Raw genomic sequence first — 25,887 nt, forward strand, 5'->3', positions numbered from 1 at the left:
ACAGTTTTCATTTAAGATTCTCAATGAGTGCTATAAAGTACATTAAGATAAAAAATATGAGAAATGTTGATACTGTAAACTTAGTGTCATAAGAAGACTCTAAATAAGACCAGCCCTTCATAAAAATAAGTTATCTAATCTGTAGTTTTACAGCCCTGAAATTCTCTTTCTGAGATTGCTTTGGCACCCTTTCCCCATTCTTTTCCCCTCTTGCAGAAATTAATAACCTTGTGTTCTAATACCAGGTGAAGGGTACCCAACTAAGCCCGGACTAATGGGAGAAGAAATCCAGGGTGGACAAGGCCTGGTATTTATCCTGAAAGACACAGGAGTTTGCTGGGTAACAGTGGTTGAAAAGTTAAAGGGCAAGTGTTGAAGTCAAAGGAGAGAGCCTGGATATTGAAAAGGAAATAGAAACCAAGCAATTTATAAAGAGAAGAGCTAGTCCTAGTGATTATAGAGAATGGAAAACATTCTTTGGTTCAGTGAGTGGGGCCCATGAATCAAACTTGTAAAAGATTAAGAGGAGAACAGGGTTTATTACATCTGCATATAGGAGATAAATAAATAAACAAACAAATAAATAAATAAATAAAATGATTGAAAATCCAAAGAGGCCATTGACACAGAGAATTATATATCAGTTGAACAAAGTGTGGAAAAGGGAGAGACTGTAGGCAATAGATGGTAATAGTAGATTGATGATAAATAGGGAGTTCAGTAAAGTTCATCATGCAGATCGCATCATCTCAGGTGATGAAAGTTGTCTTCTGCTCATTCTTCTTTTCCTGGAACAGGAGGAAAGGACACCTTTATGAATGGAAATTTTCTTTATGAAATGTAAAGTAATGCCCTATTTTTAGGCATTTAGGAGGAGACTAAAGAGCTTTTCCTATGTCTGCTGTTTCTCAGTTACTTTCAGCTCAAATTAATCCTATGTATAAGTGGTATGATTTGAGGTGGCATATTCTGGTCCCCTTCATGCTGAAGCGTAAAGTGTTGTATATAAAATCAAGAGAATAATGCATGTTTGTAGGATTGCATAGTTTTGGAAACAGACTATTTTGATTATTAAAACTCTGTTGGCTCATTATTCTTTTTACGATCATTAAGTAGGGATTCTGTTCAGAGTTATCAATTTGTTGTCTCATAAGACCCTTAATACAGGCCCCGTGGAGCTGGTGGGATTAGTCCTCTTTTACATAAAAGAAAACGCAATTAACAGAGAAGTAACTTCTTGAAGGCTCACAGCTCACAGTGGTAAACATGTAACTTGAGTCCAAGTCCAAGTATTCTTTCTCCAGGTGTGGGGCCTGCCAGGAGGGATAAGTAGAAGTACAGGAAAAGAAAACTTCTTGAGGGGTGGGAATTCTTGGCCAAAACAAAATATAGCCACAGCAAATGTGTTTAGTTAAAATACAAATATAAATTATAAAAACACATCATAAAGCCAATGTGTCAAAAAAAAGCCTTTAGTTTACTACATGCTCAATGTGTAGCAAATGTGTAACATGCCTTATAAAGCATACTTCTCAAAAAGCATATAGCTATCTCTGTCAGAATAGCCAATATCAGAAATGCTGACAACATCGAATGCTGGAGAGGATGTGGAGCCTCAGGAACTCTCATTCATTGCTGGTAGGAATGGAAAATGAAACTTTGGAAGACAGTATGGCAGTTTCTTACAAGCTAAACATACTCTTACTATATAATCCAGTAACTGGGTAATTTACTCAAAGGGCTTGAAAACTTATGTCCACCCGAAAACCTGCATATGTTTGTTTATAGTAGCTTTATTCATAATTGCCAAAACTTAGAGGCAATCAAGAGTCCCTTCAGTAGGTAAATGGATAAACTATGATACACCCAGACAATGGAATATTATTAAGCACTGAAACGAAATAAGTTATCAAGCCATGAAGACATGAAGGAAACTTAAAAAAATGTTACAAAATGAAAGAAGCCAATCTGAAAGGCCACCTACAATTTACATGACATTCTGAAGAAAAATTATGGAGACAGTAAAATGATCAATGATTGCCAGGTGTTGTGTGTGGAGGGATGAATGGACAGAGCAAAGATGATTTTTAGGGCACTAAAAATATTCTGTATGATACTGTAATAATAGATACATGTCATTATATATTTGTTGAAATCCATAAAGTACAATGCCAAGAGTGAACTGTAATACAAACTGTGGACTTTGGATAATTATGATGTGTCAATATATGCTTATCTTTGATAAAAAATGTACTATCTGGTAGGGGATAGGATAAAGGGAAGAGCTATGCATATGTGAGGGCAAGGAGTATATGGGAAATCTCAGTGCCTTCCTCTTAATTTTGTTGTGAACTTAAAACTGCTTTTAAAAACATAAATTCTGGGGCACCTGGGTGGCTTAGTCGGTTAAGCGTCCGACTTTCGCTTGGGTCATGATCTCGCNCATAAATTCTTAAAATACATATATACATCTCTGTAGATTTTTTTTATGTTTTTATTTCTAGGAGAGAGAGAGAGACAGCGTGAGCAGGGGAGGGTCAGAGAGAGAGGGAGTCACAGACTGAAACAGGCTCCATGCTATGAGCTGGCAGTCAGCACAGAGCCCGACGCGGGGCCGAACCCATGAACCGCGAGATCATGACCCAAGCGAAAGTCAGACGCTTAACCGACTAAGCCACCCAGGCGCCCCTACATCTCTGTAGATTTACCCACAAAGCATTCTGCTTGATTCTAGACTTGTTTCTAAGAGGATAGGTCAAGGAAATATGGGAATGTAGTTAAGACCTGACATGGTACCTGCCTCCTAGGACAAGACAGCGATATAGGAAATGACCCAAACATTGAAACTAACTATAGTGACACATCTGGGTAAGAGAGGTCTAGTACTATAATGGAAAAGATGAACGTGAAACATGGTTCAGCCAACATTTAGTTTTCTGGTCATGGAGAATGAAACTCCAGGGAGTAGCTTGGACTCAGGAGACTGGGGATTATGCAGACATCTTCTTGGCTTATCTCCAAGCCACTAGGAAGAGCATATGAAAAAGTCTTCAGTCTAGCATGATGGGCAAAATAAGTCAGAATAGCAAGTCTTCTTATCACTCAGTGATAGCTGTAGTAAATTTCCAGTCTTTGAAGCCATCTAGGATAACTGGCTGAGTAAATGTGTATCAAGGCTTACTGACTTTCCTATAAAACTGTCAACCTTGGTGAAAAAAAGTGTCACTATTCCAGGAAACATGGGTTTTACCACCTATACAAGTTCACATATAAAATTGGAATCATAATGCCAATGAAGATATGTCAATTAATTTTAAGTGAAACATTAAAGAACCATCGTTAAAAAGGAATGGAATATAATTTATGTGAGAGAATAAAATATATGTGTATGTGATTTTGTCTTAAACTTAAAAATCCTTTATAGTTGATCAGTTATATCTTAGATATGAAAGAGAGACCGCATGAAGCCTTTTTGGACAAATGAGGAGAAGCAGAAAGATCCCTGGAAAACTGCCTTAAACAGCTTTAAGGAGCAGAGCCGATCTTTACTTGAGGGCATAGGTGAAAAAAACTAGAGGGTCCGGTAATTATGGTAGCAAGGAAACAAGATGAAAAAAGAGAATTCTAATTTTAGGCAGTAGCAGAAGTGTATCCCCTAGAACTACAAAGGCAACTGTCCTGTTTTGTTCACACTTGTGAAATATTTTAGTTGTATTAATTGTAAGGCACTATGTCTATTTGGGTTCGCTACAGTATTGTCAGCCATGTGTGATAGGGTTTGTGTCATAGCTGTAGAAAATTACCTTCTAATTGTTGACATTTATATTACTTATTCATTTATGTCTCAGATATTGAAACCAGACACACCATGATGAACTGGACTTAACCATGACATTTACTTATATACTGTGATGCCAGTGGATTTGTATACCACAACTCAAGCACATTGCCCTCCAATTTCCTCAGGATACTGAGAGCATATGATAAGCACCCCCAAAACAAGGGAAGAATAACATCAGGGTGTATTTTTCTCTGCTCTGTTTGTATTTTTAAGGAAGACACCAGAGAAAAGGTAAAGATCAACTGAAGAATGTAATGGTAAAGTTTTAGACTGTACGGCATATTTTTAAAAAGCGTCCTTCAAAATGCCCCTGAAATGACCCCACAAAGGTACCTAGCTCCTCTTATTTTATATAAAATGGAACTAGTAGAAACAGAGGATGTATTATGAATAATGAGGCTGAATTTTAATAAAAACCATGTCTTTACTAATCTAAATGTTCATTCCATCAAAATGAAAAGAATGTTAATCTAAGTGCTATTCTCCTGACACTTAGAAGCCTTGATTCATTCTATTAAGATTCCTCTCCACTCTTTCACGGCTCTAAGAAAATAGAGAAGCTATGTTTATTTTTTAAACAAATAGGTATTTTTTTCTGGATGCAGTCTGTATAGGAAATGTTCCAAAGTATTTATAAAACAGAAGGAAAGTTCCTAGTACAGTAGAGCATCCACGTAGGCTACAATTGTATAATTTAGGCTCTTGACTAGTAAAATACTTTTCTCAGTTCAGTAAAAATAGTTATTGATTAAGAATTATATGCATACTATTTTACTGGGTTCTGAACAATACAGTTTCCATCTTCAAAGAACATCAGCTCTATCTGAGGAAAATAGACATTATAATAGAATCAGCTAAATTATCATATAAAACAGGGTAAGAATAAATGTTATACATTATTAGTTGTGCACAGAAACAACCTAATGTTTTCAGGGCTTAGGACAATCATGTAAATGAAGACCTATGTATCGTGCATCTATGTATTTAGAAGTTTTAAGCATTTATAAGAAACTGAAAGGCTGAGTTTGAGTTTAGGATTCTCAAAGTCCCTGTTGCTTTGCCAAGGCTCAGAGAGAGCCCACACCACCCCATCTTTAGTAGCAGCCTGCTCCTTTCCCTGTGCACCTCTGGCCCTGGACTGTGCTGCAAGTGGTACCTCTCCTGCAGGCATGTGGTTGCCTCAGTCCACATGTCCAGGAATGTAAGAAGATAACAGCTTCCTGTCTGAACTGGATGGTGAACTGGGCCTCAGAGATGGGTAGGATTTGAGATTTGTTCAGAAGAGGAAAAGTCCATTGTAAATAGGACAAAACAATAATCAAAGCTCTGGGGAAGAAAATTGTGTTAGATGTTGGAGTTGTAGTACTTAGAAGAACAAGGAGTTCATAGTAGGAAAGAGTAGCAATTAAGACAAAGATGTGTCTCCAATGATTCTGCCTGTAACTTCAGAATTATGTTAAAAACTTATTGGGATTAACATCAAGATATGTCGCAGTCTGGGGCACCTGGGTGGCTCAGTCAGTTAAGCGTCCGACTTCGGCTCNAATAAAACATTAAAAAAATTTTAAAATAAGATATGTCACAGTCTAATTCTAGACTACATTTTCATCCTCATTGCTCATCCTATTATTTTTTCATACCCCACTCTGAACAAAGAATGTGACATTTGACTTAACAATGAAATTTAACACTTAAATCTAGAAAAGCATAGCTATATATGATAATTAAACCTTTGGTTTGATACCTATCTGTCACATCAGTTTTGCTTACCATTCCTCACTTATGCAGATTTTGGCCTCCACATTTTAAGTTATCATGTTTCTTTCAGGTCAAATATATATATTCTGTGTACTGTATAGAAAATTCTTCCAAACTTTTACAGTTTATCTCAAATATTGGCCAATCATGGAAACTTTTATACTTTCCATGGATGAATAATGGATCCTGTTCTGTACTCTCATAGAAGTGTGTTTGTATCATATCATATATATATATATATATATATATGTTATAACTATTTTATGGTAAATACAACAATGATAATGTCTTATTTTGCATTTACCAAGGTATCTGTCATAGTCCCTGATAGATTGTAAATATTCAGTTAATAATAGGTTGATAAATAAGTATAAATAACTTTTTAATTTAATGTTGGTACAATAAGTAATGGGTATGGACCATCAATAAATAAGTCTTCTGGAATATAAAAAGGTCATGGGGTACTTGCTTCTGAATCAAATTTCTTAAAATGCAAAGAAAATATTTAACCTCAGCCAAAAATATTCCTCATCCTGAGAACTTGGCCATAGTATAGTTTGGTTTAAAGGAGTTCTCATTGGAGTTTATGGTGCTTTCTCCAGTTTAAGTTCCATTTATCACTAGATCCCACCTTATTTAAGGAAAACCACCAGAAAAACTGAATTTCTTCCTGTCACTTTATTACAAACTTCACAGAGCTTCAGCTCTGACAGGAAACATCAACAAGCTCTAGGAAGTGATTGGCACTTCCCATCAATCAGAGCTTGAGTACAAAGTGAAGGGGAGGTTCTCCTCTATAGTGGATGTACTAGAGAGAAAACATAGTTATCTCAGGAAAGTTTATCTGTAAATGGCATTCCTTAATACTGTGAATGCAAATGACTTCCGCCCATTATTTGCTTTTTTTTCTTCTGAATTTTAGTTTGCTCCATCAAAGATAATAAAATATTAAGTGGTGTACAGGTTTTAGACCAGAAGGCAATAATCCTGATAATGCTTTTGGTATGACTGTGTTCTATGTGGCAGGATTATTTTAGGGTTAATTGGCCTTTTTTCTGAATTGCTTATGAAAATTCAGGATAGGTGTGAAATACCACAGTGTAGCAATTTGTATTTCCAACTATTAGTTTTCGTTAAGTTTTTCCAAATTTCTATTTTTTGATAATAAGGAATTGCCTTTTGTGCATTTATATTATTTTTCTGTCTTTTCCTTTGGCTGGGATTAATATTTTCATAAAAGTAGTTAAATTTCCTTATTATGAGTCTTTAAAATTTTTAAGAAATAAACTGGGAATTTATTCTGATAATCCAGTGCAAATTGTGTCCCTATACCACAGACGCATGCCAAAAAAAATCCCATAACTGAAGATTCATTGAATAGAAATTTGAATTGACAAATCAGGGAGTGTCTGGATGTGTTTTTCACATTTTACTCCTCAACCAGATTTCTAGCATCATGGAAATAAGATGTATGAGGCATAAAAGAGAGGATAAATATTTTCTCTCCATTTGATCAGTTTTGAAGCAGAGTTAATGAATGATTAAATTCAGTTTCTGAGGTCAGATAGCTGGTTAAACCAAAGGTAAAATCAGGGTCTGGGTAAATTGCCTTCACCTCTGACCAGATTTCCATTTCGCATTAAAGAAAATGTTTTTATTTCAGTAACCATTTTTAGAGAAACTTGTAATGAGCCCAATGAAGTGACAGCCACAGTCCAGTTCCTTTTCACAAATACAAACCAATACGTTACCTGAAACACTGAGCTTTCAGAGATACAATAGCAGAGAAGTTGAGAAAATGTAGAGGCATAGAATCAGTCGGTCCTCACTACTAGACAAAGCTCTCAATGCCCATACCCATACAGAATCAGTCATTTCCACTTCCTATTCATGAGAAATAATATAAAACAAAGGCCTTTAATCTTATTTGGTCAATTCTACGGTATCCCTTGAGTTCCTGTCTGTGACTAACTGAGAAAACTCTTGGTAGAAATAAATTTTTTATTACTAAAACTGCTTTTGACCTCTAGACCCTTTCTGGCCTTCACTTCAGAATTGTGTGTGTGGCACATGAATGAAAATCAGAGGAAACTGCAAGGTCACCAGGCAATGACAGAAAACAAAACAGTATCTGAGAGAAGAAAGATGCTAAAGCAAAAGCAGTTCTGCTCTCATTAGATAAACAGTCTCCCTCAGTTCCTCTCTTCCCCATTATAGTCACTGACAAGCATTGCATCATCTCAGAGAGGAGAGAGATAAGCAACCAGGGAACAGGGAAAAACAAGTGTTTGGGGAAGATTTTAGTACCTGGCTGTGTGATTTCTGGCCTTCGCAAATATGAACACAAGGTGTGTGGGAAAAAGGCTAGAAACGTGAATCTTTTGGGTACCAAAAATTCTTTATTTGAAAACAGACCCTACAAGCCCTTTTACTTGTCCTATAAATTGATATTAAAACAAGTATCTGGTATTCTGGTTTTAGTTTGAAGGTATAGAGATTTAGAACGAGCCTCATTCCCACCCTCACACAAGAAAAAAGCTGAGCAAAGTGCAAAGTAACAGCATTTCTGAATCCTTTGGAGAATTCAGTGGCAGGGCACGTCACTAACCCTAAATCTAAGAAAGACAGGTGCCTCAGGAGAGACAGATCTTGAGTATTTGCTTACTTGGGATGAAATAGGGCAATTTGGCTAACAACTTTTAATGTATTGCTGAAGACTGGGTGTGAGAGAGAGTGAGAGTATGAAGTCTCTGTGGATTATATACACAGGGGTGTTTTGTTTCATTTTGAAGACTTTTCATTCCACATATCCAACCAGGAAGTCACCAGGAGCACCTGGAAGAATCCTGAGATAGCTACCCTTGGGGTTTGTGGGGTTGACTGGGGAAGAGGAACAGCAGCCACTGAAGAAACACTGCCTGGACCATCATTCCTCTCTCTCCTAAAGGACAGAAGTCTCAAGACATTGGTAGAAACCTGCAAGAGCTGTAGAAGAGGAAGGAGGGAAAAACTCCTCTCCTAGAGAGTGAACAAGGATATGTGTTAGCTTAGCTCCACAGGGTTGGAGGGGCAGGAAAACTTGTGAGAACCTCACCCTGACATAGTATTTGTCTAAGACCAGTGCTTAATCAGAACATTAGAGAACATTCCCCTTTCCCACACTTCTCTACCAGACTAACAAGCCTAGAATAAAGACAGCAGTAAAATACAGTTGGGAGACATGCAGACTGTCTCAGGGTCAAAGCACAAAGGAGAATACACAAAGCAAAGGTAGGGTTCAGACATAGAGAAAATAACCTTTGGGAATGCTTACAGCACCCGAAAACGTAAGTAATTGCTAGAGAGATATAAAATCCATGGTCCCTGAGTGTAATAATAAGGCCAGCACAACTCAAACACAACCTAACTCCTGACTATATTAAAACAGACCCACACAACAAAAGATGCAGCACTAGGAAAGTCATGCTCATCTCCAAGCATTAGAAAAAGATTTACCTGAGTGTCTACTATCTTACATAAAATTTCTGACTTTCAATTTTAAAAAAATGTAATCCATAATGAAGCAGAAAATAAAAACAATCTCAGGAGACAAAATAATCACCAGAACTAAAATCAGATATGTCTCAGATGTTAAAATAATAAGACAGGCACATTTAAAGTAAATGTTATAAAAATGTTTTTAAAATGTTCTAATGCAGAAGGTAGATAACATACAACAGCAGGTGGGTGACTGAAGCAGAGAGTTGGAAACTTTAAAAAAGAATCAAATGACTGTGCTAAGAATGAAAACCATATTGAGGCACCTGGGTTCCTCAGTTAGTTGAGCGTCTAATTGTTGATTTCGGCTCAGGTCGTGATCTCACAGTTGGGGAATTCAAGCCTTGCACTGGGCTCTACGCTGACAGTGCGGAGCCTACTTGGGATTCCCTCTCGCCCTCTCTCTCTGTCCCTACCCCACTCATGTTCTTTCTTCTCTCAGGATAAATTAATAAACTTAAAATGAAAACCATATAACAGAGACAAAGAATGTTTGGTGGCTTTATCAGTAGATTCAACACAGCTAATGAAAGAACTAATGAATTTGAAGATGAGTCAGTATAAACTACCCAAACTGAAACATAGAAGTTGGTGGGGGAGAGTAAAAACAAAGAAATAGAAGAAATTATCCTAGAGTTGCAATTCAATATCAAGTAGCCTGATTAACACACACACACACACACACACACACACAAGATTCTATAGGAAGAAGAGGTAGAAAACAGAGAAGAAATATTTGAATAAACAATGGCTAAGAAGTTTTCTAAAACTAATTACTATACCAAACCAGAGATCCCAGAATTTAGAGACCTACAAGCAGAGTAAATGTTTCCTCTCTCTTCCACATGTAACTAGATATGTCATGTTAAAATTGCTAAAATCCAAACATGGAAAGAAAATGTTAAAAGAAAACCAGGGGAAAAGGTCACATTGTAGAGGAACCACACAAAGAATTGTCAGAAATTCATCAGAAACCATGCAAATATGAAGATGATGAAGGAACATATTAAAATGTTGAAATGAAAAGGAAAACACCACAAAAACCTTGTCAACCCAGAAATCTCAGTGCAGCAAAAATATCAAAAGTATCTATCAAAAATGAAGAAGAAATGCAACTTGCTAGAGAAACAAAAACTGAGCGAGTTCATTGCCAACAATCTTACTCTGTAAGAAATGTTAAAATAAGTTTTTCAAGAAGAATAAATATGAAAGAGAACTACACACCAACAAAATAAAGAGCATTGGAAGTGGAATAAAATTCATTTTATTACGTAAATATCCTAAAATGCAACCATCTAATACAGAAATGATAACTATTATTGTTTGTAGCTAGTGGAAAAGCAAATATGTGACAAAATATGTGACCCTGAAGCTTAAGGTTAGGATTTGAAATACACTGCCACAAAGTCCTTACAGTACACATAAAATGATATATTACTGGAAGGTAATTTTAGATTAATTTAATTTTTTATTTTAAGTTTATTTATTTATTCTGAGAGAGATGGAAGTAGCATGAGCAGGGAATGACAGAGAGAGGGAGAGAGAGAGAACCCCAAGCAGGCTTTGCACTGTCAGCACAGAGCTCACTGTGGGGCTCAAACTCATGAAACTGTGAGATCATGATGTGAGCCAAAACTGAGAGTCAGATGCTTAACTGACTGAGCCACCCCGGTGCCCCAATGTTTGATTAATTTAAAAATGTGTAAGCCCTAGAGTAAAATAAATAAATTAATAAATAACATAAGTGTCAATAAAAAAAGGTAAAATTAAATAATATCGAGAATGTTCAGCTGACGTCAGAAAATATAGGAAAGAAGAAAATTGAAATTAAGATAGAATAGAAAACATTTAGCAAAAATGATAGATTTTGAAAAGATATCTAATTGAAAATATGTCAATCAATATAAGAAGGTTAAAAAATTTAAGGATAATCTCAGGAATTTTAGAGTTTTATGTATTCTTTTTTAAAATATATTTTTCATGTTTATTTATTTATTTTGAGAGAGAGAGAGAGCATGAGGAGGAGAGGGGCAGAGAGAGAGGGGGAGAGAATCTCAAGAAAGCTCCACGCTGTCATCTTTGAGTCCCATGCGGGGCTTGATCTCAAGAACCATGAGATCATGACCTGAGCCAAGATCAAGAGTCAGACGCTTAAAGGACTGACCTACTCAGGAGCCCCAACTTTTATTTTTTCTTATGTAGACTATTCTAATCTTAAATTTTTTCCACACTGAATTGTAGAAATGAATATTTTCTATTACTTCTTAGGTCAAATTACACCAGAATGTGTGTTTCCTCATACAATATTGGAACAGAGAATTTCATTACATGCAAAATATATTGCTTTAAATAGCATGATTTATATCAAAAACTGATATTCAGCAAATATTTATTTAAAAGTCTACTATTTGCAAACTAACTGCAGTCAAATGGTTGGTTGATCCAAGAAAAACAACTGATAAGACTAATGATTTGATTAAGTAGACTGGATCAGCTGGGGAACTAGGATCCTGTGAAACATCCATCTTTCTCATAGGTAATCACATCAGAGTTTGTGAGAAACTGGTAATCCTAGAATCTTTGCAGAAATGTGAATTTTTTTAGTATATATTGACTCAGACTATATGAATTTGATTATATGAAGTCCATTTGGATTCATCAACCCCTATTAATTTTATTTGAAAATACATTGCAGCTCCGTTCACTCTGTTCATATTTTATACCCTGGTTTTACCCACCATTTTCTATCTGGGCAGTTGCAATACTTCTTATTTGATTTGTTTCAACTCCTACCTCCTTCCTGTGTAATTCTTTTTCCTTAATGCATCTGGAATTATTTCTTAAAAATTTATTTCAGGTCACCTCACTCCCCTGCTTAAATTATTAAATTATTTTCCTGTTATGGGAAGAATATAATCCAGACTGCCAACCACCACCCACAGATGCTGCATGATTTGGCCTTACCTACTGCATCAGTATCATCTTGTGCCTCTGAGTGCTTTTGTCACAGCACTTAAGCCATGCTCCTGGCTTCATATATGTAAAATATGTAAAATAATGAATTGGCTCACACACTAATGGTGTACGTTCCTATCTGAAGGCCAGCAGACTTCAAACCCAGGAGGAGCCACTGTTTCCACTCAAGTCTAACATTAGGCAGGAGAAAACTGCCATCCCAGCTCCAAGGTAGGAACCAGGGGGAATTTCCTTTTGTCAGGAGTGGGTCAGCATTCTGTTCTATTCAGATTTTCAACTGATGGGATGAGGCTCACCCACCATAGAGCAAGTAAGCTGCTTTACTTAGTCTATTGATTTAAATGTTAATATAATACAAAAATGCTCTCACCTGGAAAAATGTGAATTACCTGAATGAATTAGCCCTGTCATGTTGACATATAAGATAAACCATCACATTTTCTCAAGTCAAAGTCTTTCCTATGCCTGGAAAGCTCTTTTGCTAAACCATTATGGGACACCTTATATTCATCTTTCAGAATCACTTCCTCAGCGAGGACATTCCTGATTTACCAATGTCCCCAAGGTTCTTTAAATTATCCACTCATAGAGTAGTCTTCGTTTTACTACCATAAACTTTGTTCAGCATATAGTTAGGCATCTATTTTTTACTTTATTTGTTTAATATCTACCTTCTTTACTAGACATTAAAATCCATTAGAACATATACTGCCTTTCTCTTTTTTTCCCCTTCTGATTGCAAATTGTCAATATCTGGTATATGGTATACATTCAGTAAATAGATACGGAAAAATTAAATAGCCAGCAAGACCATTACAAAAGAGAGAATGTGCTATTCATGGCTCATTTACCTTCAGATTCAATCCCTGCTTTGCCCTGTTTCATTCTTATTATGGGGTCTGTCTACAGACTGCATCTTTCCGAACTCTGCTGTATACTGGCTAGCTTTGGCCAATAGGAACCACTAACCAGAGGTGAATAGCTAGGAGGAAGTAAGCAATCAATGTGTCTGTCTCCTTTTGCACTTCTCTCATAGCCTTTCCCCTTTGAGGCAGGATCTCTGTGGTTCTGGTTAAAATTTTTTTTTAATGGTTTTTATTTATCTCTAGGAGAGAGAGAGACAGCGTGAGCAGGGGAGGGTCAGAGAGAGAGGGAGTCACAGACTCTGAAACAGGCTCCAGGCTCTGAGCTGGCAGTCAGCACAGAGCCCGACGCGGGGCTCGAACCCACGAATTGCGAGATCATGACCTAAGCGAAAGTCAGTCGCTTAACCCACTAAGCCACCCAGGCGCCCCTCTGTGGTTCTGGTTTAAACTGGATATAGCCTCAGCTTCAGTAACACCAGCTCATCAACTGACCTCTCTGGCCTGGAGTACATAGCAGTTTTCCACTGTTGCCAGACTCTGGATTGCCCTGCTGTCCTCTGATTTGCATGTAAGCTCTCCTAACGTGTTTCTCATCTTAAATTCCCTTGATTTGAAACCAATACAAGTTTATGTCTCCAGGACTACACTCTGGCTGGTACAGGAATATTGGGTTCTTTGTCTTCAACTGTCAAGTCCTATTGGAAAAAAGATGAAAGAACAACAAGTCTTTGAATAAAGGTATCAGTGCGGGAATGTTGTTTGATGCTGACCTCTTACTACAATGCTTCTAAAGTGTGTCGCCGTATGAACCAAGTCTTATAGTCTGAAATATGGTTTGAAATGCTCCAGCCAGATAGAGTGGGTCTTAACGCAAGTCTTTCTAAATTCTCCAGAATATTAAAGGGAGTTACATTCGTTTGCTAGGCCTGCCATAGCAACACAGCACAAAGGAGGTGACTTAAAGTAACATCAATTTATTATCTCACCGTGCTGGTGGCTAGAAGTAAGAAACCAAGGTGTTAGTAGGTCCCTACTCTCTTTAAAGGCTCTGAGGGATCCTCGCTTGCTAGTTCCAGCTTCTGATGGCCCCAGGCACTCCCTTGCTTGTGGCAGCCTAACTCCTATCTCTCTTTCTATCTTCATACAGCCATTTTCCCTTTGCATGTGTGTGCCTGTGTCCGCATTTTCTTCTTCTTATAAGCACGTCAACCATATTGGGTTAGGGCCCTCATTGGGTTAATGTCCTCATCTTAACTTGATTACTTCTGAAAAGACCCTATTTCCAAATAAGAAAGGTTCAGTCACAAGTACTAGGGTTAAGATTTCAACATATCTTTTGGGAGGATACAATTCAATCCATAAGAGGAAGGATGTGGATGTTCTAAGATCTTTCTTTCTGTTCCTTTCTTGTGATACCCATTGGTCTTCCAGCTTCCAAAGCTACTGTCCAGTATATGGAGGAAGGCATATTTTTCCCCTAAATTTCTTCTCTAGGTCTTTGTCATTAATAAGCACTTCCTGAAAGTCCTCCATGAAAATTGTAAGAACTGGTATTTTGAATAGGGAATCAAAAATACGAGGACCCCCTGGCCTGTAGCAGTCCATGTGTGCAGCCCTTCTGCCCGGCTTGATCATACTATATCATGCTGCCCACTCCAAACCTGTTTACTGCCAGGCAACTACATTTATTGAACCTTTCATAGGGACTGAAAAATAGCCACCTCATTGCAGTGTCTGGCAGGTACAGCCCACACTGTAAACTTCTTAGTGATTCAGCAGTTCACATTGTAAAATATCAGAGTCAATGCTGAAAAAGACAATATTCTGTTGGCTTCCTGGAAATCCTGACCTCAAATCCCCTTCTAACATTTTTTGACCTACAGGGAATTAATTTACTATCTCTAAACATAGCCCCAAATACATTATTTTAAGATCTATTATTTACTGTACTGGTTAGCAAGCTTTTATCTCTTATTTATGATCAGGTAAGTTTTAATTGGAAATAGGTTGGAAGTCATCCAAGCTAGGTGGGTACTGTGGTCCCTGTTGTAAATTGATCTTACAAACACCTGCTTGTTGTGTGAAGTTATGCAAAATCATCCTTGAGCTGTTGCTTTTTCTTTTTTTTCCTACTTTCATTTTTAAACTTTTGAAGCACTGTGGAACTTGCCAATTAAGTCAAGAAAGCATAAATAAATCTCTCTGAATTTGAAACAGATAGAAGAATCTTTGCTGAAAGCATAGTTCTCTTGACTAAATTATAATTAATCATTTTCATGTCTTCGGAGGGTTTTTTATTGTTTTTACCCACAATGTGCTTGACTGAAAGAGTGTTAACCTGGTCTTAATAAATAAAAAAACAGGAGGTTGAACTCCCATAACCTAAAGGTAGGGGCCAGATAGAGGGATAGAAAAGTTGTAAAAACAAAAACAAAACAAAACAGGTCATAAATATTTTTAAATGCCTCTGGCCTGAAGTTCATATATTTAGAGCATGTTTGGTGTAAAACATTTTCTTCTTTATTCTGTAATACCATTATGGACTGGATATTTCTAGTTCCTTCATGTGATTTTGGAAACAGTGACTAAATGGTTTGGATTGAAAGGTTTCTGGAAGACCAAGTTAAGTCATTAAGTCTAATTGCTATTTGACTCTTTTTTTTTTTATTATGCATGTGTTGGTGACTCTATGTGGTTATTTTATTCGATCCAAAACAGTGTGACTTGAGAAAATCTGAATTTCAGTGTTGAAATAGTCATTCTTTGCATATACATTTGACTCTCAATTACATGAGCTAATAGAGAGGAACAGTTGCATGATTGATTCAAAGAAAAAGAGATTATTCACAATTGTCTTCAGATTGTATTTTATCACTTTTTGCTGCAGCAGAATTGCCTTACTCATTCTGTCTTGCTCCACATATTCNACAAATAAAACAAAAGGACTACAAAGGTAAAATATAATACTTTAAATTTTACCTTTCCTCTAGTTAATTTCTGCAATAATAGAATAATGATCATGAGGGCAGCTTTCATGCTTAGTTTTGCCCTTCCATTAGCTGAATCTTTCCCTTTGGCCCTGAGATGGTTATAATTCCTCATGGGAAGTCAAGCAAAATGACAGTTTAGAACACATAATGGGCCTATTGCAGAAGAATGGTTGTATCTATTGAGATATTTGATGGAAATTGCCTGTGGATATTTAGATAAGTAGCTTTGATCTCTTTGTGTCTATTTCTTGATCTGTAAAATGGGAATAAAGTTCTTCCCTGTTAGGTGCTCGGGACTGTTTTAAATCAAATGAATTATTAGCTTTGTCAAATGTAATCCATACTATAAATTTAAGGAAAAACAACTACAGAAGAAGATGTTCTATCACTGAGAGAACATAAGCCTGGGGTAAAAACCCTTAGATTCCATGTATCATGCTGCTAAACATACAAGTATTTGACTCACTTTGAATCACTGTGACTTTAAGAGTTGAAACATAAGGTGAGTTTTTTACTTACTAATCTTCCTCCCTTAGGCCATTTCAGCAGTGTCTTTTATTTAGATATTGTCCCACAATCATTTCTAGTTTGAAAAGGGAGGAATATGATGTTTTAAATTTCAAATGAGAGAGAAAACTTGGTAACAATATATGGTTATTTCTATTGTGATCAGAGGACTTTCTGAAAAACTTTAAAACCATTCATTCTCTTATTTATAAATTAATGTTTATGTGTTCATTCAATTAGTTAATGTATGGCGTATATATTTTTAAATTAGAGAAAAATTGTTAAGTACCAGACAGTGATGGAAAATGGTATTATAGTAATATAGTTGACTTGGATAGTAACATGAAATATGTGACCACATAAAGTGTTAAACCAAGGGATAGCACAAAATGGAATATAGTTGTCTATCATTGATAAGATGCACCAAGTGTTATGAGTTAGAGGGAAAAGACTTGCAATGGGTGGAATTGGAAATAGGCTTTGAAAGACAAGTGGGAAGTCTGATTTTCAAGACTTTATGTAACACATAAAGTGTGTTTATGTAACACATTAAAGAGTGTGGAATTTGTGTTATTGTTACTAGTAAGCTATTACTGTTTTGTGAATAGGACATTATTTTACTCATCTGCAAGTAAAATTAAATGTAGATTTACTCTACAAATATGATTTGGGTGAAGGAAGGATAGAGAAGAAACAGTGAAATAATCTGATAGAAGAACTAAATAGATGAACATACTATAAACATAGTAGAGGAAAAAATCTAGTAAGAATAGAGGAGACTGCTACACATAGCAAAACCAGTAATTTCTGTTGACTGACTGATTAATAACTAAATGACTTAAAAAAAAAGAAGTGACATAAGCATTTAAAACTACTTTGATATCAAGGAGATTCAAAGGCCACAGAATTTAAAGTCTCCTTTTCTTATTTTTTCTTATCCACAAGTCCTTCTCTTTTTATTTACGCTCTCCTTCCAAAGCTTATTGTGTAAATAAATATAGTAGCTTATGCTTGTTAAAATAATAGTTCTGATAGGCTGGGTTATGCTCTGATAACAAATAATCCTAAATATTAGTGACCTAACTAAAAAAAAAAAATTCTTCATTACTCCTATTTTGCAGTGGGACTGTGTAAGTCGTTAGGGTAGCCAACCTCTAGATCTTGCCCCAGCATTCCAGGTTACTTTGGTCCAATAGCATAGTTCATGCCAATATATAAATATTCCAGTGATTACTATGAAAAGAGAGATTTTTAGATTGGCTCTAAGATATGTCTGCTTGTAAAAGACACACTCTACTTCAGTTTATATTTCATTAGCCAAAGAAAGTTATGCAGCCACACCTAAATTCAAGGAGGGATTAGTACAGTCCTCTGTTTATACTGGAAGAAGAACTAGAAATACTGGTGAAGAGTATTCGTGTCCATCATTAACACTTATTACATGTCAGTAACTGTTCTAAAATAAATCGTATGAATCATGTATATATACATGCATTAATTAGCATAGCCATTCTTTTACATAGGGACAAATTATGTTCACCCTCTGCAGATGAGGAAACTTAGAGAGATATTGAATAGTGTTCTACTAATTCAAAGAGAAAAATGGATATGTTCCTAGTCAATATGGCTGCAGAGTGTATCCCTTAACTATGACTACTCTTAAGCCATTACTTCTCCAAGTAGTATTTGGATTATAAAGGAAACAAAACCTTAAACTAAAATAAATTAAATGCTAGCAAATAGAAAGTTGTGGTTCTCTGTGAGGAAAATTATAATGGCTATAAGTACTTGCCCATTTTCAATAAATCCTGCCATGGAGGAAATTTCTGCTCAATCTTGGTTGTAAAACTTAGTTCTCAGATGCAGAACAGAACAGAATTCAACTGTTAAAATATAAAAAGTGTGAGGTATTGGAATATTTTAAAGAAAACAAATAAATAGAAAGAAAGAAAACAAAAGAGAAAAGAAAAGAAGAGAAAAGAAAAGAAGAAAACAAATAATTCTAAAGGTAGTCATCTGTTTTGTCAGGTTAACAAAGAGAAAAAAAGCCAATTATCACATCAAAATTATATGGAGAAAAGAAATAACAGAAAAAAATACTATTTTTCCCCATATATTGTTCTTTCCCAGGGATAGTTGGTTTTATGTTAAACATTGTGAAAGGAAGTGGTTTAAGGAAGTCTCAGTTTATTTAGGAAAACAGAAAAAAAGTAGACTTGTAAAATGATAATAAATGCAAAATAGTATTATGAATAAATTATTTTGTGACATTATACTTGGGGGCTTCATCATTCAGGAAAGGCATATGCTGTCCAAGAAATATAGCCTCCAGAGTACATCATTTTAAGATGGAGTATTTAGTGAGCACATTAGCAAAGCTTAGTCTCTTATTTATGATCAGGTTGGTTTTAATTGGAAGTGGGCTGGAAGGCAGCCAGGCAAGTAGCTGTGGCCATTGGATTTCTTAGAACTCTGTAATATTGCTCTTTGAAAAGTCTGTACAAACTCCTAGATATGGGCAAGATATAATCAGATGTCTTGAAAATCAGATCAGCATTTTCTTTTCATAAAAAATCTAATCCAAAGGACAACTTTAATTTAGAGAGGATGTAAAAGTTCATCAGAGAAAAAGAATATGGCCAAAAGAAGGAGAAATATGTATTTTCTGATTATCCTCAGTGAAGGAGTTGAGAGTCTGAATGTGTGAACTTCTCCTCTTTAACTATATGTAATATTACAGCAATAGGATAATGAGAAGCTACAAGGCATCACAGCCACCCCCCACCCCGTAAAGACACTTATGACAGTACTAAAAAGCATCCCATCAACCCCTACTGGTTCCAAGAAATGGTTGGCTACAGAAAACACTCTGCCCTAACATTGATCAATCTTCCCGCTTTTGAAATGTCCCCAGACTGTTTAATTGCTCTCTTGCAGCCAACCATGGGCAACCAGGTCTTCCAGAACACCAATCAGGAAATCTCTCCACTTCTAAAAATCCCAGTGCCAAGAGCACTTGCCAATCAGAGATCGTCTCAGTATTTCTTCTTTTTGGCCTTGAAAAACTTACGCTCCCTTCTAACACTTTGGAATCTCTTTGGAATCACTTTGGAAATCAAAGTGATGCAAGACAAGATACTCTGGCAGTAAGTTTATAAATACAGAGCCTTTGTTAATGTTGTTGCCGTCTTACTTTTGTCTTTGACAGTTGTCCCAGTGCCACACTTGGATCCTGCCAGACCGACTTGTAATGCAGACTTGGGGGCTCTTGAGCAGGAGCAGTCCCCACCCAGGTCCCTTAAACTACAACTGCTCCTTCAGTCACCCAAAACGGTAAGTTTTCTTCACTGGGCCACTCTCTTTGAGTAAGAGTTCCTCAGCTGTTTACTTTCTTTGTTCATTCCTGGGTATTTGCATTTGTTGGAAGTTTCCTGTTTTGATTTGCATCCTTGGTAGCTTGCCTCTGCCTGCTGTATCTTTAAATGTTGTAGAAACATAAGAAGGAGAGAGTCTCAAGGTAAGAGTCTGTTGTTCCCACCAACTCCCAGGCTGAGGTTTTTGTGATTTTCTCCATATCTGTGTCCCCTGAGGGAAAAAACAAACAAAGACCACTTTGCTGTTGAACACCAATAAAACTGGATGAGATTCTCCTCCCATTCTGACTATTCATTCCAAGAGCTTAGTGTCAGTCCAGAAAGAGTATTCCTGGTGACGGTGGGGTGAGATATAAATTGCCAAATCTGTATTTAGAGGCAATTAACTTTTAGTTCAGGTACTTGAGACACAAAACACACCACGCAACTACTTTCCACTTACTATGAGCAGCTCTCATGGGTTCTGCTTAATGTAAACCTCCTCCACCTCAGAAATTTCCTGCTTTCCGTATGCGATATTATAGTGCTAACTCTGGTCCCTATTTCTATAAGTGGCACAATTTCACCAGTGCCATTTAGAGAATGCCAGTGAAGTGGGTCTCCAATGCCACTTTGATAAACATTTAATTTAGCAACTATTATTCATTTGAGAGATGTCTTAGGAGAAAGGGAAATAAAGTTTCTTTGCTGGCCCAATGGCCTAATTATTAATTGGTATATTGAAGCTTCTAAGTAAAATCCCAACTCCAAATTAACTTCTCTATAAGGTTCATTGGCCAATGTTAGAAAAGGTTTTGATGATATTAAATAAGGGACATTTTTCCCCGTTAAAACCACACCCCTGCGTATACCTCAAACTTCCTTGTACCCTGTACTCATTCTCACTGAATACCTTCAGGACTACATTTTCCCTCTCTGTTTCCTGAAAATTTCTCTCACAAGCTTCCTACCACTTTCATCTGCAAATTCCCTTTATGAATCCACACAGGTCATGAGCTTAGAACATCCTCACAGTTGAATTTAAACCTTGGTCCTAGGAATAATTAAGAAGGCTCTTTGGGGATTTTCCTAAGCCTCAGAAATACAGACAGCTAGTCAGTGGGCAACTTAGACTCCTCTAGAGGATCTATGACTTTGGCCTACCTGACTTTTGTCAATTAATCCACGTATTAGTTAGCACCTCAAATGCCAAGCTGTGGCCAACTTGAAACACTTCCTTGCTGAAAATCTATAGCCCTCACTCAAAAACTACACTACCCTTACTACCCCCAATATTCTAGAAAGATTAATAAGAACCAGTGACATTCTTGAGTTAAGAACAGGAAAACTCAGAAACTCTTGAACTACTCTGGCCAAAAGCATGGCCCCTAGCTGTTGTGGCCATCCAGTCCACCCCTTTGGAGGCATGTGACTTATCTCCCTGTGAATTTGTGACTGGAAGACAGATGCATGTCGGTATTTCACCTCTTACCCTAGATTGTACTTTTTTACATGCAGACATGGCAAAATAATGCAAAAGAATCGTGTATTATACCAGTATTGTCACTGACAAGTCAAATCTACCCTCCCACAACATTTTCCTGAATAGGTTTTTCATGATCTTCAAACAGGAGATTTTGTTTACTGGAAAATACATCAAAGTCTGTATTTTCAGGGTGTTAAATGCTATAGGGCAGTCTTAATGGACTGTATAATAGATGATCATCTACTACTTGACCAGACAACCAAGTAGTCTATAAAGATAAAATCTTCAAGGAAAATGCCAGTGATGGCATCCAACAGAGTTAGTGATGATGATCTAGTGATGATGACATAATAGCCTGAGTCTAGGTCAGTTTCTTGATTCTGATAGAGAAAAAGACCAAAAGCATCTTTTTAAGTGTCTTTTAAGATACTACCTGCCCTGGCAGCCACTTCCATAAGGGTCATTATGACAGTTGGACCACATCAAAGCACTCAAATCACCCCTACTTGTTGTAGGAACAGATTGGCCATGGAAAACTTAACTCTGAGGTTGAACATCCTTCCTCTTTTGACATACCCTCAAATAGCTTACTTGTCCTCTTTCACTCAACCAAGCATTGCCTAATGTACCTGAAGATTAGAAAGTCTTCCATCTGTAACTAATTTTGTGTCTGACTTAGTTTGTCTTTAACAATACCAAATGGAGGGGAGGCACCTGGGTAACTCAGTTGGTTAAGCTTCCAATTTCAGGTCACAATCTCACGGTTTATGAGTTCAAGCACCACTTTGGGTTCTCTGCTGTCTGCACAGAGCCTACTTCAGATCCTCTGTCCCTCTCTCTGTCTGCTCCTCCCTGTTCATGCTATCTCTTTCTCTCAAAAATACATAAACATTAAAAAGATTTAAGAAAAAGTACCAAATGGAGGGGCACCTGGGTGGCTCAGTTGGTTAAGCATCTGCCTTCAGCTCAGATCATGATCTCATGGTTCATAAGCATGGAGCCCACTTCAGATCCTCTGTCCCCCTCTCTCTGTGCCCTTACCCAGCTCTCTCTCTTTCTCAAAAATAAATAAACATTAAAAAGAAGAATACCAAATGGAAATATAAATAGCTTTACTTACCACTTGCCACTTTCAGAGACTGTGCTTTTCCCCATTCCTCTCATGTGATAGTCACAATAATGTGCAAATTAGGTATGATTCCTGCTTCATAGAACAGGAAACTGAAGCTCTGGAGAGAGTTAATAAGATGCTTGCAGTTACGTAGTAAAACGGAAAGGCCCAAGAAACTTGCCGGTTAAATAGCAAATTGGAGGTAGAGCCAGTACCGTAAGCCAGGAGTTCTGATCCGTAGTTAAGTTTACTTGGCTTTGCAATGCTAACAACATTTCTTCTGGATCCACATGGTTTCCTCTCAGGAAACATATTTTTTAAGACCCATATCCTGAGAAATCCAAAATATAAAATACCAGTTGAGCCATAGTGTATTCCTTGGGTTAGTTTCAGTAATTCACAAGGTCAGACAACAAAATTACATAAGGGAAGGTTAGAGTTGTGGGAAAGATGAGGATGTGTTGGGGAATGTAAAAAGTTATTCTATAAAGTCAAACATTGAAGACAGTTATCTTGAGTCTTGAGAGAGTTATTTTTAAAATTTGAGATCAAGGAGCATTTGGGTGGCTCAGTTGATTAAGCATCCGACTTCGGCCCAGATCATGATCTTGTGGTTTGTGAGTTGGAGCCCTGTGTCAGGCTCTGTGCTGACAGCTCAGAGCCTGGAGCCTGCTTCAGATTCTGCGTCTCCTTCTCTCTGCCCCTCTCTGCTCATGCTCTCTCTCTCTTTTTCTCTCTCAAAGAATAAACATTTTTTAAAAATTAAAAAAATTATAAAAAATAAAATACAATTCGGGATCAACTTTCAAAATGAAAGAAAACCTCTCCCCAGTAAGATGGAAAAAAATGCATATTATCTATTGGTAAATGGTTTATGGTATACACACACACACACAGACATACACAATGTTAAACTTTTTTCACTGACAATTTACTTCAAGTAAATATAAGTTTTTGAGCTACAATTGACCTTGAATGACATGGGTTTCAAATGTATGGGTCCACTTATATGTGGATATTTTTCATAAATATGATATAATACTGTAAATGTATTTTCTCTTCCTTATGGTTTTCTTAATAGCATTTTCTTTTATCTGCCTTATTTTATGATAAGAATACACTACATAATACATATAAAATAAAAACATATATTAATTGACTTTTTATGTTACTGGTAAGGCATTGAATCAAAGCAGCCTATTGGTGGTTAAGTTTTTAGGGAGTTAAAAGTTATACGTGTATTTTTGACTGTGCAGGGGTTACCCCTAAACCCACGTTGTTCAAGAGCCAGCTGTACTTTAAACATAAGAAAAGTTGCAGAAAATTAGAGTTCCAATATACCCCTCCCCAGCTTCCCCAGTAGGAATCTAATCATTGTGCATAACCATTGCACAATTATCAAAATGTGGAAATGAGGATTGGTATAATGCTATTAACTAAACTACAGAGCTAACTGAATTTTACCAGTTTTTCCTCTACTCTCCTTATTGTGCTCCCAGAGTCTATCTCGAATCCCACAGCACATTTATCAGTATTTCTCCTTAGTCTCCACCAATCTCAAATGGCTACTCAGGCTTTCATGTTCTTAACACTTTTAAAGAGTTATTTGTAGCAAAATGTTATTTGTAGCATGTTCCCAAAACTGAGTTTACCTGATGTTTTATTGTAATTGGGATGAGATCATAAATTTTTAGCAGTGATATCCCCCAAATCAAATTGTATACTTCTCCATACATTGTTATCAAGAAGTTCATGATGTTGCTATCTCTTATTACTGGTAATATTAACCATGTTCTCTTTATTAAGGTTATGTGTTTTGGGTTTCTCTACTGTAATGTTACATTTTGTTTTCACTATACTTAATGAATACTTTGGGGGAGATATTTTGAGAATATGTATATCCTTTAACTTAAATGTTATCCACTAATTTTAGATCCTTGTGAAACTTGTCTATGACAATTTTTACTATAGGGTTTATCGTATGGTGATTTTCTATTACCCTCTTTCCTTTTACATTTATTTATGGGATTCTACTTAAAGGAAGTACTCCTTTTCTTTCTCACATTCATTTATTTAAAAAATTATGAATACGTATCAGCATTTATGATATGAACTGATGACATGATTTGAGTATGAACTCAAATTTATTTTATGTCATAAATGTTACCTTTTTTAGTTTAGTTTCATACATATATTCTCTCACTCTTGTTTTTGTAAAAAAAATGGAAAGTTTTTGAAGAAAGGCAGATAACAAAATTATGCAAATAAAATATCAGATGCAATTACACTGAAAGTGAATTTCAATTACTTTTAAATTTGCTAAAATAAAAAAGTTGAAATTTTTGTATGCTCTTTGACATACAAATTGACATGTCACCTTAGACAATCCATGCCAACCTTACCTTTGATGACAGCACATTTTGATGAACTGATTTGATAAATCCAAGATTTATAAAACTAATGTAAGAAAGAGTCCTCCTGTCTCACTTTGCAAAATGAGGCTAGGTCGATGTCAAAGAACACCATTAGGGTCCTGTGAATTCTGTGAACAGAAATGCCCAAATAGTTCTTCAGTGTTTATAGGTATCTGGGTTTCCTGCCTACAGAGAAATCAATAAAAAGAAATACTTTTCTAAGACTGCTCCAGTAGAATTCTACTTCCAATATATCCTTCCAGTAAAGCATCTTTTTCAAAAGGAAATGGATATTTTTCTCTTAGGACATTTGTGGTGGTGACTAAAGCATGTGACTAGAAACCATCTGATCTCACAGGGGTTTTATACTGTTACAAAATGAAGGCAAGTGGCATATTTGACTATTTCTCCATAATTTGCTTCAAAACATTGAACTAAATAACATGTTCCATGAAATGGAAGATATCATCTGACAGAAGCCCTGCTTACATTGTCTTTCTCTGCTTTGAGTACAGACCAGCTTGATAATTTTTGAGCTCCGTATTTTCCCCAAGATTATTCCAATTCTACGTGGTTCCTTTTCTTGCCAAAAGGATTAGCAGTCTCAGATGCTGCACAATGAGGTTTTGCTTTGTTTGTTTTTGGATAAATTCAAGTTTGTGTAAATACAAATTTTAGAAATAAAAAAAAATTCAGTCCCCACCACAAACACACAAACATACATGTGCATGCACGCACACACATGCACACTGTCTGGTGCAGTGTAAAGAGGAAGATAAGCATGTTTATTAGTTACATGTTTCCTTTGGTATGGATGTTGCAACACAAGAAGCACTATTATCTCATCTGATACAGTGGTGAGAGAAAAACTAAACTGACTTATAAATGTCAACACGTACCCCTTTTCTATCATGTTATGGCATCAGCTGGGCTCTCTGTATAAAGTAAAGCTCATACCCATGCTCACAAGGTTTCCCTCTTCCCAGGAACATCTTGCCAATGTGATTTGGTGGTGATGACTGGTACATACAATCCTATAGTACCAGTA

The sequence above is a fragment of the Crocuta crocuta genome, unplaced genomic scaffold (assembly GCF_008692635.1).
Source record: "Crocuta crocuta isolate KB4526 unplaced genomic scaffold, BGI_CrCroc_1.0 scaffold36, whole genome shotgun sequence".
NCBI lineage: Eukaryota > Metazoa > Chordata > Mammalia > Carnivora > Hyaenidae > Crocuta > Crocuta crocuta.